Here is a 14,154-nt window from a genome sequence, read left to right as displayed (position 1 = left end):
AAGCTGCTAGCAGGGAATTCTCTGCCTGCCTTTCCCCAGTGCTCTGCAAGCTCTCCAGGACAACATAGAATCTGGGGCTCTGTGCTTTCTTTCGTTCTGAACAAGTGTTAGTGTTTTCTGCACAAAAGCGATTCTGCGAAGCAATGTGAACACTTCTGCTTCCCAGGCACAGAGAAGGTGCTAGCAGGGCATTCTCTGCCTGCCTTTCCCCAGTGCTCTGCAAGCTCTCCAGGACAACATAGAATCTGGGGCTCTGTGCTTTCTTTTGTTCTGAACAAGTGTTAGTGTTTTCTGCACAAAGGCGATTCTGCGAAGCAATGTGAACGCTTCTGCTTCCCAGGCACAGAGAAGGTGCTAGCAGGGAATTCTCTGCCTGCCTTTCCCCAGTGCTCTGCAAGCTCTCCAGAACAACAGCAAATCTGGGGCTCTGTGCTTTCTTTTGTTCTGAACAAGTGTTAGTGTTTTCTGCACAAAGGCGATTCTGCGAACTAATGTGAACACTTCTGCTTCCCAGGCACAGAGAAGGTGCTAGCAGGGAATTCTCTGCCTGCCTTTCCCCAGTGCTCTGCAAGCTCTCCAGGACAACATAAAATCTGAGGCTCTGTGCTTTCTTTTGTTCTGAACAAGTGTTAGTGTTTTCTGCACAAAGGCAATTCTGCGAAGCAATGTGAACACTTCTGCTTCCCAGGCACAGAGAAGGTGCTAGCAGGGAATTCTCTGCCTGCCTTTCCCCAGTGCTCTGCAAGCTCTCCAGAACAACAGCAAATCTGGGGCTCTGTGCTTTCTTTTGTTCTGAACAAGTGTTAGTGTTTTCTGCAGAAAAGCGATTCTGCGAAGCAATGTGAACACTTCTGCTTCCCAGTCACAGAGAAGGTGCTAGCAGGGAATTCCCTGCCTGCCTTTCCCCAGTGCTCTGCAAGCTCTCCAGGACAACATAGAATCTGGGGCTCTGTGCTTTCTTTTGTTCTGAACAAGTGTTAGTGTTTTCTGCACAAAGGCGATTCTGCGAAGCAATGTGAACACTTCTGCTTCCCAGGCACAGAGAAGGTGCTAGCAGGGAATTCTCTGCCTGCCTTTCCCCAGTGTTCTGCAAGCTCTCCAGAACAACAGCAAATCTGGGGCTCTGTGCTTTCTTTCCTTCCGAACAAGTGTTAGTGTTTTCTGCATAAAGGCGATTCTGCGAACTAATGTGAACACTTCTGCTTCCCAGGCACAGAGAAGGTGCTAGCAGGGAATTCTCTGCCTGCCTTTCCCCAGTGCTCTGCAAGCTCTCCAGAACAACATAGAATCTGGGGCTCTGTGCTTTCTTTTGTTCTGAACAAGTGTTAGTGTTTTCTGCACAAAGGCGATTCTGCGAAGCAATGTGAACACTTCTGCTTCCCAGGCACAGAGAAGGTGCTAGCAGGGAATTCTCTGCCTGCCTTTCCCCAGTGCTCTGCAAGCTCTCCAGGACAACAGCAAATCTGGGGCTCTGTGCTTTCTTTCGTTCTGAACAAGTGTTACTGTTTTCTGCACAAAGGCGATTCTGCGAAGTAATGTGAACACTTCTGCTTCCCAGGCACAGAGAAGGTGCTAGCAGGGAATTCCCTGCCTGCCTTTCCCCAGTGCTCTGCAAGCTCTCCAGAACAACAGCAAATCTGGGGCTCTGTGCTTTCTTTTGTTCTGAACAAGTGTTAGTGTTTTCTGCACAAAGGCGATTCTGCGAAGCAATGTGAACGCTTCTGCTTCCCAGGCACAGAGAAGGTGCTAGCAGGGAATTCTCTGCCTGCCTTTCCCCAGTGCTCTGCAAGCTCTCCAGGACAACATAAAATCTGGGGCTCTGTGCTTTCTTTTGTTCTGAACAAGTGTTAGTGTTTTCTGCACAAAGGCGATTCTGCGAACTAATGTGAACACTTCTGCTTCCCAGGCACAGAGAAGGTGCTAGCAGGGAATTCTCTGCCTGCCTTTCCCCAGTGCTCTGCAAGCTCTCCAGAACAACAGCAAATCTGGGGCTCTGTGCTTTCTTTCGTTCTGAACAAGTGTTAGTGTTTTCTGCACAAAAGCGATTCTGCGAAGCAATGTGAACACTTCTGCTTCCCAGACACAGAGAAGGTGCTAGCAGGGAATTCTCTGCCTGCCTTTCCCCAGTGCTCTGCAAGCTCTCCAGGACAACATAGAATCTGGGGCTCTGTGCTTTCTTTTGTTCTGAACAAGTGTTAGTGTTTTCTGCACAAAGGCGATTCTGCGATGCAACGTAAACACTTCTGCTTCCCAGGCACAGAGAAGGTGCTAGCAGGGAATTCTCTGCCTGCCTTTCCCCAGTGCTCTGCAAGTTCTCCAGAACAACAGCAAATCTGGGGCTCTGTGCTTTCTTTTGTTCTGAACAAGTGTTAGTGTTTTCTGCACAAAAGCGATTCTGCGAAGCAATGTGAACACTTCTGCTTCCCAGGCACAGAGAAGGTGCTAGCAGGGAATTCTCTGCCTGCCTTTCCCCAGTGCTCTGCAAGCTCTCCAGGACAACAGCAAATCTGGGGCTCTGTGCTTTCTTTCGTTCTGAACAAGTGTTACTGTTTTCTGCACAAAAGCGATTCTGCGAAGCAACGTAAACACTTCTGCTTCCCAGGCACAGAGAAGGTGCTAGCAGGGAATTCTCTGCCTGCCTTTCCCCAGTGCTCTGCAAGCTCTCCAGAACAACAGCAAATCTGGGGCTCTGTGCTTTCTTTTGTTCTGAACAAGTGTTAGTGTTTTCTGCACAAAGGCGATTCTGCGAAGCAATGTGAACACTTCTGCTTCCCAAGCACAGAGAAGGTGCTAGCAGGGAATTCTCTGCCTGCCTTTCCCCAGTGCTCTGCAAGCTCTCCAGAACAACAGCAAATCTGGGGCTCTGTGCTTTCTTTCCTTCCGAACAAGTGTTAGTGTTTTCTGCATAAAGGCGATTCTGCGAACTAATGTGAACACTTCTGCTTCCCAGGCACAGAGAAGGTGCTAGCAGGGAATTCTCTGCCTGCCTTTCCCCAGTGCTCTGCAAGCTCTCCAGAACAACAGCAAATCTGGGGCTCTGTGCTTTCTTTTGTTCTGAACAAGTGTTAGTGTTTTCTGCACAAAAGCGATTCTGCGAAGCAATGTGAACACTTCTGCTTCCCAGGCACAGAGAAGGTGCTAGCAGGGAATTCTCTGCCTGCCTTTCCCCAGTGCTCTGCAAGCTCTCCAGAACAACAGCAAATCTGGGGCTCTGTGCTTTCTTTTGTTCTGAACAAGTGTTAGTGTTTTCTGCAGAAAAGCGATTCTGCGAAGCAATGTGAACACTTCTGCTTCCCAGGCACAGAGAAGGTGCTAGCAGGGAATTCTCTGCCTGCCTTTCCCCAGTGCTCTGCAAGCTCTCCAGGACAACAGCAAATCTGGGGCTCTGTGCTTTCTTTTGTTCTGAACAAGTGTTAGTGTTTTCTGCACAAAGGCGATTCTGCGAAGCAACGTAAACACTCCTGCTTCCCAGGCACAGAGAAGGTGCTAGCAGGGAATTCTCTGCCTGCCTTTCCCCAGTGCTCTGCAAGCTCTCCAGGACAACAGCAAATCTGGGGCTCTGTGCTTTCTTTTGTTCTGAACAAGTGTTAGTGTTTTCTGCACAAAGGCGATTCTGCGAAGCAACGTAAACACTCCTGCTTCCCAGGCACAGAGAAGGTGCTAGCAGGGAATTCTCTGCCTGCCTTTCCCCAGTGCTCTGCAAGCTCTCCAGAAGAACAGCAAATCTGGGGCTCTGTGCTTTCTTTTGTTCTGAACAAGTGTTATTGTTTTCTGCAGAAAAGCGATTCTGCGAAGCAATGTGAACACTTCTGCTTCCCAGGCACAGAGAAGGTGCTAGCAGGGAATTCTCTGCCTGCCTTTCCCCAGTGCTCTGCAAGCTCTCCAGGACAACATAAAATCTGAGGCTCTGTGCTTTCTTTTGTTCTGAACAAGTGTTAGTGTTTTCTGCACAAAGGCAATTCTGCGAAGCAATGTGAACACTTCTGCTTCCCAGGCACAGAGAAGGTGCTAGCAGGGAATTCTCTGCCTGCCTTTCCCCAGTGCTCTGCAAGCTCTCCAGAACAACAGCAAATCTGGGGCTCTGTGCTTTCTTTTGTTCTGAACAAGTGTTAGTGTTTTCTGCACAAAAGCGATTCTGCGAAATAATGTGAACACTTCTGCTTCCCAGGCACAGAGAAGGTGCTAGCAGGGAATTCTCTGCCTGCCTTTCCCCAGTGCTCTGCAAGCTCTCCAGAACAACAGCAAATCTGGGGCTCTGTGCTTTCTTTTGTTCTGAACAAGTGTTAGTGTTTTCTGCACAAAGGCGATTCTGCGAAGCAATGTGAACACTTCTGCTTCCCAGTCACAGAGAAGGTGCTAGCAGGGAATTCTCTGCCTGCCTTTCCCCAGTGCTCTGCAAGCTCTCCAGAACAACAGCAAATCTGGGGCTCTGTGCTTTCTTTTGTTCTGAACAAGTGTTAGTGTTTTCTGCAGAAAGGCGATTCTGCGAAGCAATGTGAACACTTCTGCTTCCCAGGCACAGAGAAGCTGCTAACAGGGAATTCTCTGCCTGCCTTTCCCCAGTGCTCTGCAAGCTCTCCAGGACAACATAGAATCTGGGGCTCTGTGCTTTCTTTTGTTCTGAACAAGTGTTAGTGTTTTCTGCAGAAAAGCGATTCTGCAAAGCAATGTGAACACTTCTGCTTCCCAGGCACAGAGAAGCTGCTAGCAGGGAATTCTCTGCCTGCCTTTCCCCAGTGCTCTGCAAGCTCTCCAGGACAACAGCAAATCTGGGGCTCTGTGCTTTCTTTCGTTCTGAACAAGTGTTAGTGTTTTCTGCACAAAAGCGATTCTGCGAAGCAATGTGAACACTTCTGCTTCCCAGGCACAGAGAAGGTGCTAGCAGGGCATTCTCTGCCTGCCTTTCCCCAGTGCTCTGCAAGCTCTCCAGGACAACATAGAATCTGGGGCTCTGTGCTTTCTTTTGTTCTGAACAAGTGTTAGTGTTTTCTGCACAAAGGCGATTCTGCGAAGCAATGTGAACGCTTCTGCTTCCCAGGCACAGAGAAGGTGCTAGCAGGGAATTCTCTGCCTGCCTTTCCCCAGTGCTCTGCAAGCTCTCCAGAACAACAGCAAATCTGGGGCTCTGTGCTTTCTTTTGTTCTGAACAAGTGTTAGTGTTTTCTGCACAAAGGCGATTCTGCGAACTAATGTGAACACTTCTGCTTCCCAGGCACAGAGAAGGTGCTAGCAGGGAATTCTCTGCCTGCCTTTCCCCAGTGCTCTGCAAGCTCTCCAGGACAACATAAAATCTGAGGCTCTGTGCTTTCTTTTGTTCTGAACAAGTGTTAGTGTTTTCTGCACAAAGGCAATTCTGCGAAGCAATGTGAACACTTCTGCTTCCCAGGCACAGAGAAGGTGCTAGCAGGGAATTCTCTGCCTGCCTTTCCCCAGTGCTCTGCAAGCTCTCCAGAACAACAGCAAATCTGGGGCTCTGTGCTTTCTTTCCTTCCGAACAAGTGTTAGTGTTTTCTGCATAAAGGCGATTCTGCGAACTAATGTGAACACTTCTGCTTCCCAGGCACAGAGAAGGTGCTAGCAGGGAATTCTCTGCCTGCCTTTCCCCAGTGCTCTGCAAGCTCTCCAGAACAACATAGAATCTGGGGCTCTGTGCTTTCTTTTGTTCTGAACAAGTGTTAGTGTTTTCTGCACAAAGGCGATTCTGCTAAGCAATGTGAACACTTCTGCTTCCCAGGCACAGAGAAGGTGCTAGCAGGGAATTCTCTGCCTGCCTTTCCCCAGTGCTCTGCAAGCTCTCCAGGACAACAGCAAATCTGGGGCTCTGTGCTTTCTTTCGTTCTGAACAAGTGTTACTGTTTTCTGCACAAAGGCGATTCTGCGAAGTAATGTGAACACTTCTGCTTCCCAGGCACAGAGAAGGTGCTAGCAGGGAATTCCCTGCCTGCCTTTCCCCAGTGCTCTGCAAGCTCTCCAGAACAACAGCAAATCTGGGGCTCTGTGCTTTCTTTTGTTCTGAACAAGTGTTAGTGTTTTCTGCACAAAGGCGATTCTGCGAAGCAATGTGAACGCTTCTGCTTCCCAGGCACAGAGAAGGTGCTAGCAGGGAATTCTCTGCCTGCCTTTCCCCAGTGCTCTGCAAGCTCTCCAGGACAACATAAAATCTGGGGCTCTGTGCTTTCTTTTGTTCTGAACAAGTGTTAGTGTTTTCTGCACAAAGGCGATTCTGCGAACTAATGTGAACACTTCTGCTTCCCAGGCACAGAGAAGGTGCTAGCAGGGAATTCTCTGCCTGCCTTTCCCCAGTGCTCTGCAAGCTCTCCAGAACAACAGCAAATCTGGGGCTCTGTGCTTTCTTTCGTTCTGAACAAGTGTTAGTGTTTTCTGCACAAAAGCGATTCTGCGAAGCAATGTGAACACTTCTGCTTCCCAGACACAGAGAAGGTGCTAGCAGGGAATTCTCTGCCTGCCTTTCCCCAGTGCTCTGCAAGCTCTCCAGGACAACAGCAAATCTGGGGCTCTGTGCTTTCTTTTGTTCTGAACAAGTGTTAGTGTTTTCTGCACAAAGGCGATTCTGCGAAGCAACGTAAACAATTCTGCTTCCCAGGCACAGAGAAGGTGCTAGCAGGGAATTCTCTGCCTGCCTTTCCCCAGTGCTCTGCAAGTTCTCCAGAACAACAGCAAATCTGGGGCTCTGTGTTTTCTTTTGTTCTGAACAAGTGTTAGTGTTTTCTGCACAAAAGCGATTCTGCGAAGCAATGTGAACACTTCTGCTTCCCAGGCACAGAGAAGGTGCTAGCAGGGAATTCCCTGCCTGCCTTTCCCCAGTGCTCTGCAAGCTCTCCAGGACAACATAGAATCTGGGGCTCTGTGCTTTCTTTTGTTCTGAACAAGTGTTAGTGTTTTCTGCACAAAAGCGATTCTGCGAAATAATGTGAACACTTCTGCTTCCCAGGCACAGAGAAGGTGCTAGCAGGGAATTCTCTGCCTGCCTTTCCCCAGTGCTCTGCAAGCTCTCCAGAACAACAGCAAATCTGGGGCTCTGTGCTTTCTTTTGTTCTGAACAAGTGTTAGTGTTTTCTGCACAAAGGCGATTCTGCGAAGCAATGTGAACACTTCTGCTTCCCAGTCACAGAGAAGGTGCTAGCAGGGAATTCTCTGCCTGCCTTTCCCCAGTGCTCTGCAAGCTCTCCAGAACAACAGCAAATCTGGGGCTCTGTGCTTTCTTTTGTTCTGAACAAGTGTTAGTGTTTTCTGCAGAAAGGCGATTCTGCGAAGCAATGTGAACACTTCTGCTTCCCAGGCACAGAGAAGCTGCTAACAGGGAATTCTCTGCCTGCCTTTCCCCAGTGCTCTGCAAGCTCTCCAGGACAACATAGAATCTGGGGCTCTGTGCTTTCTTTTGTTCTGAACAAGTGTTAGTGTTTTCTGCAGAAAAGCGATTCTGCAAAGCAATGTGAACACTTCTGCTTCCCAGGCACAGAGAAGCTGCTAGCAGGGAATTCTCTGCCTGCCTTTCCCCAGTGCTCTGCAAGCTCTCCAGGACAACAGCAAATCTGGGGCTCTGTGCTTTCTTTCGTTCTGAACAAGTGTTAGTGTTTTCTGCACAAAAGCGATTCTGCGAAGCAATGTGAACACTTCTGCTTCCCAGGCACAGAGAAGGTGCTAGCAGGGCATTCTCTGCCTGCCTTTCCCCAGTGCTCTGCAAGCTCTCCAGGACAACAGCAAATCTGGGGCTCTGTGCTTTCTTTTGTTCTGAACAAGTGTTAGTGTTTTCTGCACAAAGGCGATTCTGCGAAGCAACGTAAACACTTCTGCTTCCCAGGCACAGAGAAGGTGCTAGCAGGGAATTCTCTGCCTGCCTTTCCCCAGTGCTCTGCAAGCTCTCCAGAACAACAGCAAATCTGGGGCTCTGTGCTTTCTTTTGTTCTGAACAAGTGTTAGTGTTTTCTGCACAAAAGCGATTCTGCGAAGCAATGTGAACACTTCTGCTTCCCAGGCACAGAGAAGGTGCTAGCAGGGAATTCCCTGCCTGCCTTTCCCCAGTGCTCTGCAAGCTCTCCAGGACAACATAGAATCTGGGGCTCTGTGCTTTCTTTTGTTCTGAACAAGTGTTAGTGTTTTCTGCACAAAAGCGATTCTGCGAAATAATGTGAACACTTCTGCTTCCCAGGCACAGAGAAGGTGCTAGCAGGGAATTCTCTGCCTGCCTTTCCCCAGTGCTCTGCAAGCTCTCCAGAACAACAGCAAATCTGGGGCTCTGTGCTTTCTTTTGTTCTGAACAAGTGTTAGTGTTTTCTGCACAAAGGCGATTCTGCGAAGCAATGTGAACACTTCTGCTTCCCAGTCACAGAGAAGGTGCTAGCAGGGAATTCTCTGCCTGCCTTTCCCCAGTGCTCTGCAAGCTCTCCAGAACAACAGCAAATCTGGGGCTCTGTGCTTTCTTTTGTTCTGAACAAGTGTTAGTGTTTTCTGCAGAAAGGCGATTCTGCGAAGCAATGTGAACACTTCTGCTTCCCAGGCACAGAGAAGCTGCTAACAGGGAATTCTCTGCCTGCCTTTCCCCAGTGCTCTGCAAGCTCTCCAGGACAACATAGAATCTGGGGCTCTGTGCTTTCTTTTGTTCTGAACAAGTGTTAGTGTTTTCTGCAGAAAAGCGATTCTGCAAAGCAATGTGAACACTTCTGCTTCCCAGGCACAGAGAAGCTGCTAGCAGGGAATTCTCTGCCTGCCTTTCCCCAGTGCTCTGCAAGCTCTCCAGGACAACAGCAAATCTGGGGCTCTGTGCTTTCTTTCGTTCTGAACAAGTGTTAGTGTTTTCTGCACAAAAGCGATTCTGCGAAGCAATGTGAACACTTCTGCTTCCCAGGCACAGAGAAGGTGCTAGCAGGGCATTCTCTGCCTGCCTTTCCCCAGTGCTCTGCAAGCTCTCCAGGACAACATAGAATCTGGGGCTCTGTGCTTTCTTTTGTTCTGAACAAGTGTTAGTGTTTTCTGCACAAAGGCGATTCTGCGAAGCAATGTGAACGCTTCTGCTTCCCAGGCACAGAGAAGGTGCTAGCAGGGAATTCTCTGCCTGCCTTTCCCCAGTGCTCTGCAAGCTCTCCAGAACAACAGCAAATCTGGGGCTCTGTGCTTTCTTTTGTTCTGAACAAGTGTTAGTGTTTTCTGCACAAAGGCGATTCTGCGAACTAATGTGAACACTTCTGCTTCCCAGGCACAGAGAAGGTGCTAGCAGGGAATTCTCTGCCTGCCTTTCCCCAGTGCTCTGCAAGCTCTCCAGGACAACATAAAATCTGAGGCTCTGTGCTTTCTTTTGTTCTGAACAAGTGTTAGTGTTTTCTGCACAAAGGCAATTCTGCGAAGCAATGTGAACACTTCTGCTTCCCAGGCACAGAGAAGGTGCTAGCAGGGAATTCTCTGCCTGCCTTTCCCCAGTGCTCTGCAAGCTCTCCAGAACAACAGCAAATCTGGGGCTCTGTGCTTTCTTTTGTTCTGAACAAGTGTTAGTGTTTTCTGCAGAAAAGCGATTCTGCAAAGCAATGTGAACACTTCTGCTTCCCAGGCACAGAGAAGCTGCTAGCAGGGAATTCTCTGCCTGCCTTTCCCCAGTGCTCTGCAAGCTCTCCAGGACAACAGCAAATCTGGGGCTCTGTGCTTTCTTTCGTTCTGAACAAGTGTTAGTGTTTTCTGCACAAAAGCGATTCTGCGAAGCAATGTGAACACTTCTGCTTCCCAGGCACAGAGAAGGTGCTAGCAGGGCATTCTCTGCCTGCCTTTCCCCAGTGCTCTGCAAGCTCTCCAGGACAACATAGAATCTGGGGCTCTGTGCTTTCTTTTGTTCTGAACAAGTGTTAGTGTTTTCTGCACAAAGGCGATTCTGCGAAGCAATGTGAACGCTTCTGCTTCCCAGGCACAGAGAAGGTGCTAGCAGGGAATTCTCTGCCTGCCTTTCCCCAGTGCTCTGCAAGCTCTCCAGAACAACAGCAAATCTGGGGCTCTGTGCTTTCTTTTGTTCTGAACAAGTGTTAGTGTTTTCTGCACAAAGGCGATTCTGCGAACTAATGTGAACACTTCTGCTTCCCAGGCACAGAGAAGGTGCTAGCAGGGAATTCTCTGCCTGCCTTTCCCCAGTGCTCTGCAAGCTCTCCAGGACAACATAAAATCTGAGGCTCTGTGCTTTCTTTTGTTCTGAACAAGTGTTAGTGTTTTCTGCACAAAGGCAATTCTGCGAAGCAATGTGAACACTTCTGCTTCCCAGGCACAGAGAAGGTGCTAGCAGGGAATTCTCTGCCTGCCTTTCCCCAGTGCTCTGCAAGCTCTCCAGAACAACAGCAAATCTGGGGCTCTGTGCTTTCTTTTGTTCTGAACAAGTGTTAGTGTTTTCTGCAGAAAAGCGATTCTGCGAAGCAATGTGAACACTTCTGCTTCCCAGGCACAGAGAAGGTGCTAGCAGGGAATTCTCTGCCTGCCTTTCCCCAGTGTTCTTCAAGCTCTCCAGAACAACAGCAAATCTGGGGCTCTGTGCTTTCTTTCCTTCCGAACAAGTGTTAGTGTTTTCTGCATAAAGGCGATTCTGCGAACTAATGTGAACACTTCTGCTTCCCAGGCACAGAGAAGGTGCTAGCAGGGAATTCTCTGCCTGCCTTTCCCCAGTGCTCTGCAAGCTCTCCAGAACAACATAGAATCTGGGGCTCTGTGCTTTCTTTTGTTCTGAACAAGTGTTAGTGTTTTCTGCACAAAGGCGATTCTGCGAAGCAATGTGAACACTTCTGCTTCCCAGGCACAGAGAAGGTGCTAGCAGGGAATTCTCTGCCTGCCTTTCCCCAGTGCTCTGCAAGCTCTCCAGGACAACAGCAAATCTGGGGCTCTGTGCTTTCTTTCGTTCTGAACAAGTGTTACTGTTTTCTGCACAAAGGCGATTCTGCGAAGTAATGTGAACACTTCTGCTTCCCAGGCACAGAGAAGGTGCTAGCAGGGAATTCCCTGCCTGCCTTTCCCCAGTGCTCTGCAAGCTCTCCAGAACAACAGCAAATCTGGGGCTCTGTGCTTTCTTTTGTTCTGAACAAGTGTTAGTGTTTTCTGCACAAAGGCGATTCTGCGAAGCAATGTGAACGCTTCTGCTTCCCAGGCACAGAGAAGGTGCTAGCAGGGAATTCTCTGCCTGCCTTTCCCCAGTGCTCTGCAAGCTCTCCAGGACAACATAAAATCTGGGGCTCTGTGCTTTCTTTTGTTCTGAACAAGTGTTAGTGTTTTCTGCACAAAGGCGATTCTGCGAACTAATGTGAACACTTCTGCTTCCCAGGCACAGAGAAGGTGCTAGCAGGGAATTCTCTGCCTGCCTTTCCCCAGTGCTCTGCAAGCTCTCCAGAACAACAGCAAATCTGGGGCTCTGTGCTTTCTTTCGTTCTGAACAAGTGTTAGTGTTTTCTGCACAAAAGCGATTCTGCGAAGCAATGTGAACACTTCTGCTTCCCAGACACAGAGAAGGTGCTAGCAGGGAATTCTCTGCCTGCCTTTCCCCAGTGCTCTGCAAGCTCTCCAGGACAACAGCAAATCTGGGGCTCTGTGCTTTCTTTTGTTCTGAACAAGTGTTAGTGTTTTCTGCACAAAGGCGATTCTGCGAAGCAACGTAAACACTTCTGCTTCCCAGGCACAGAGAAGGTGCTAGCAGGGAATTCTCTGCCTGCCTTTCCCCAGTGCTCTGCAAGTTCTCCAGAACAACAGCAAATCTGGGGCTCTGTGCTTTCTTTTGTTCTGAACAAGTGTTAGTGTTTTCTGCACAAAAGCGATTCTGCGAAGCAATGTGAACACTTCTGCTTCCCAGGCACAGAGAAGGTGCTAGCAGGGAATTCCCTGCCTGCCTTTCCCCAGTGCTCTGCAAGCTCTCCAGGGCAACATAGAATCTGGGGCTCTGTGCTTTCTTTTGTTCTGAACAAGTGTTAGTGTTTTCTGCACAAAGGCGATTCTGCGAAGCAATGTGAACACTTCTGCTTCCCAGGCACAGAGAAGGTGGTAGCAAGGAATTCTCTGCCTGCCTTTCCCCAGTGTTCTGCAAGCTCTCCAGAACAACAGCAAATCTGGGGCTCTGTGCTTTCTTTTGTTCTGAACAAGTGTTAGTGTTTTCTGCACAAAGGCGATTCTGCGAAGCAATGTGAACACTTCTGCTTCCCAGACACAGAGAAGGTGCTAGCAGGGAATTTTCTGCCTGCCTTTCCCCAGTGCTCTGCAAGCTCTCCAGAACAACAGCAAATCTGGGGCTCTGTGCTTTCTTTTCTTCTGAACAAGTGTTAGTGTTTTCTGCAGAAAAGCGATTCTGCGAAGCAATGTGAACACTTCTGCTTCCCAGGCACAGAGAAGGTGCTAGCAGGGAATTCTCTGCCTGCCTTTCCCCAGTGCTCTGCAAGCTCTCCAGGACAACATAGAATCTGGGGCTCTGTGCTTTCTTTTGTTCTGAACAAGTGTTAGTGCTTTCTGCACAAAAGCGATTCTGCGAAGCAATGTGAACACTTCTGCTTCCCAGGCACAGAGAAGGTGCTAGCAGGGAATTCTCTGCCTGCCTTTCCCCAGTGCTCTGCAAGCTCTCCAGAACAACAGCAAATCTGGGGCTCTGTGCTTTCTTTCGTTCTGAACAAGTGTTAGTGTTTTCTGCGCAAAGGCGATTCTGCGAAGCAATGTGAACACTTCTGCTTCCCAGTCACAGAGAGGGTGCTAGCAGGGAATTCTCTGCCTGCCTTTCCCCAGTGCTCTGCAAGCTCTCCAGAACAACAGCAAATCTGGGGCTCTGTGCTTTCTTTTGTTCTGAACATGTGTTAGTGTTTTCTGCACAAAGGCGATTCTGCGAACTAATGTGAACACTTCTGCTTCCCAGGCACAGAGAAGGTGCTAGCAGGGAATTCCCTGCCAGCCTTTCCCCAGTGCTCTGCAAGCTCTCCAGGACAACATAGAATCTGGGGCTCTGTGCTTTCTTTTGTTCTGAACAAGTGTTAGTGTTTTCTGCACAAAGGCGATTCTGCGAAGCAATGTGAACACTTCTGCTTCCCAGGCACAGAGAAGGTGCTAGCAGGGAATTCTCTGCCTGCCTTTCCCCAGTGCTCTGCAAGCTCTCCAGGACAACAGCAAATCTGGGGCTCTGTGCTTTCTTTTGTTCTGAACAAGTGTTACTGTTTTCTGCACAAAGGCGATTCTGCGAAGCAATGTGAACACTTCTGCTTCCCAGACACAGAGAAGGTGCTAGCAGGGAATTCTCTGCCTGCCTTTCCCCAGTGCTCTGCAAGCTCTCCAGGACAACAGCAAATCTGGGGCTCTGTGCTTTCTTTTGTTCTGAACAAGTGTTAGTGTTTTCTGCACAAAGGCGATTCTGCGAAGCAACGTAAACACTTCTGCTTCCCAGACACAGAGAAGGTGCTAGCAGGGAATTCTCTGCCTGCCTTTCCCCAGTGCTCTGCAAGCTCTCCAGAACAACATAAAATCTGGGGCTCTGTGCTTTCTTTCCTTCCGAACAAGTGTTAGTGTTTTCTGCAGAAAAACGATTCTGCGAAGCAATGTGAACACTTCTGCTTCCCAGGCACAGAGAAGGTGCTAGCAGGGAATTCTCTGCCTGCCTTTCCCCAGTGCTCTGCAAGCTCTCCAGAACAACAGCAAATCTGGGGCTCTGTGCTTTCTTTTGTTCTGAACAAGTGTTAGTGTTTTCTGCAGAAAAGCGATTCTGCGAAGCAATGTGAACACTTCAGCTTCCCAGGCACAGAGAAGGTGCTAGCAGGGAATTCTCTGCCTGCCTTTCCCCAGTGCTCTGCAAGCTCTCCAGGACAACATAAAATCTGGGGCTCTGTGCTTTCTTTTGTTCTGAACAAGTGTTAGTGTTTTCTGCACAAAGGCGATTCTGCGAAGCAACGTAAACACTTCTGCTTCCCAGGCACAGAGAAGGTGCTAGCAGGGAATTCTCTGCCTGCCTTTCCCCAGTGCTCTGCAAGCTCTCCAGAACAACAGAGAATCTGGGGCTCTGTGCTTTCTTTTGTTCTGAACAAGTGTTAGTGTTTTCTGCACAAAGGCGATTCTGCGAAGCAATGTGAACACTTCTGCTTCCCAGGCACAGAGAAGGTGCTAGCAGGGAATTCTCTGCCTGCCTTTCCCCAGTGCTCTGCAAGCTCTCCAGAA

This window comes from Strix aluco, unplaced genomic scaffold (assembly GCF_031877795.1).
Source record: "Strix aluco isolate bStrAlu1 unplaced genomic scaffold, bStrAlu1.hap1 HAP1_SCAFFOLD_60, whole genome shotgun sequence".
Classification (NCBI taxonomy): Eukaryota; Metazoa; Chordata; class Aves; order Strigiformes; family Strigidae; genus Strix; species Strix aluco.
This window is presented reverse-complemented; position numbering follows the sequence as displayed.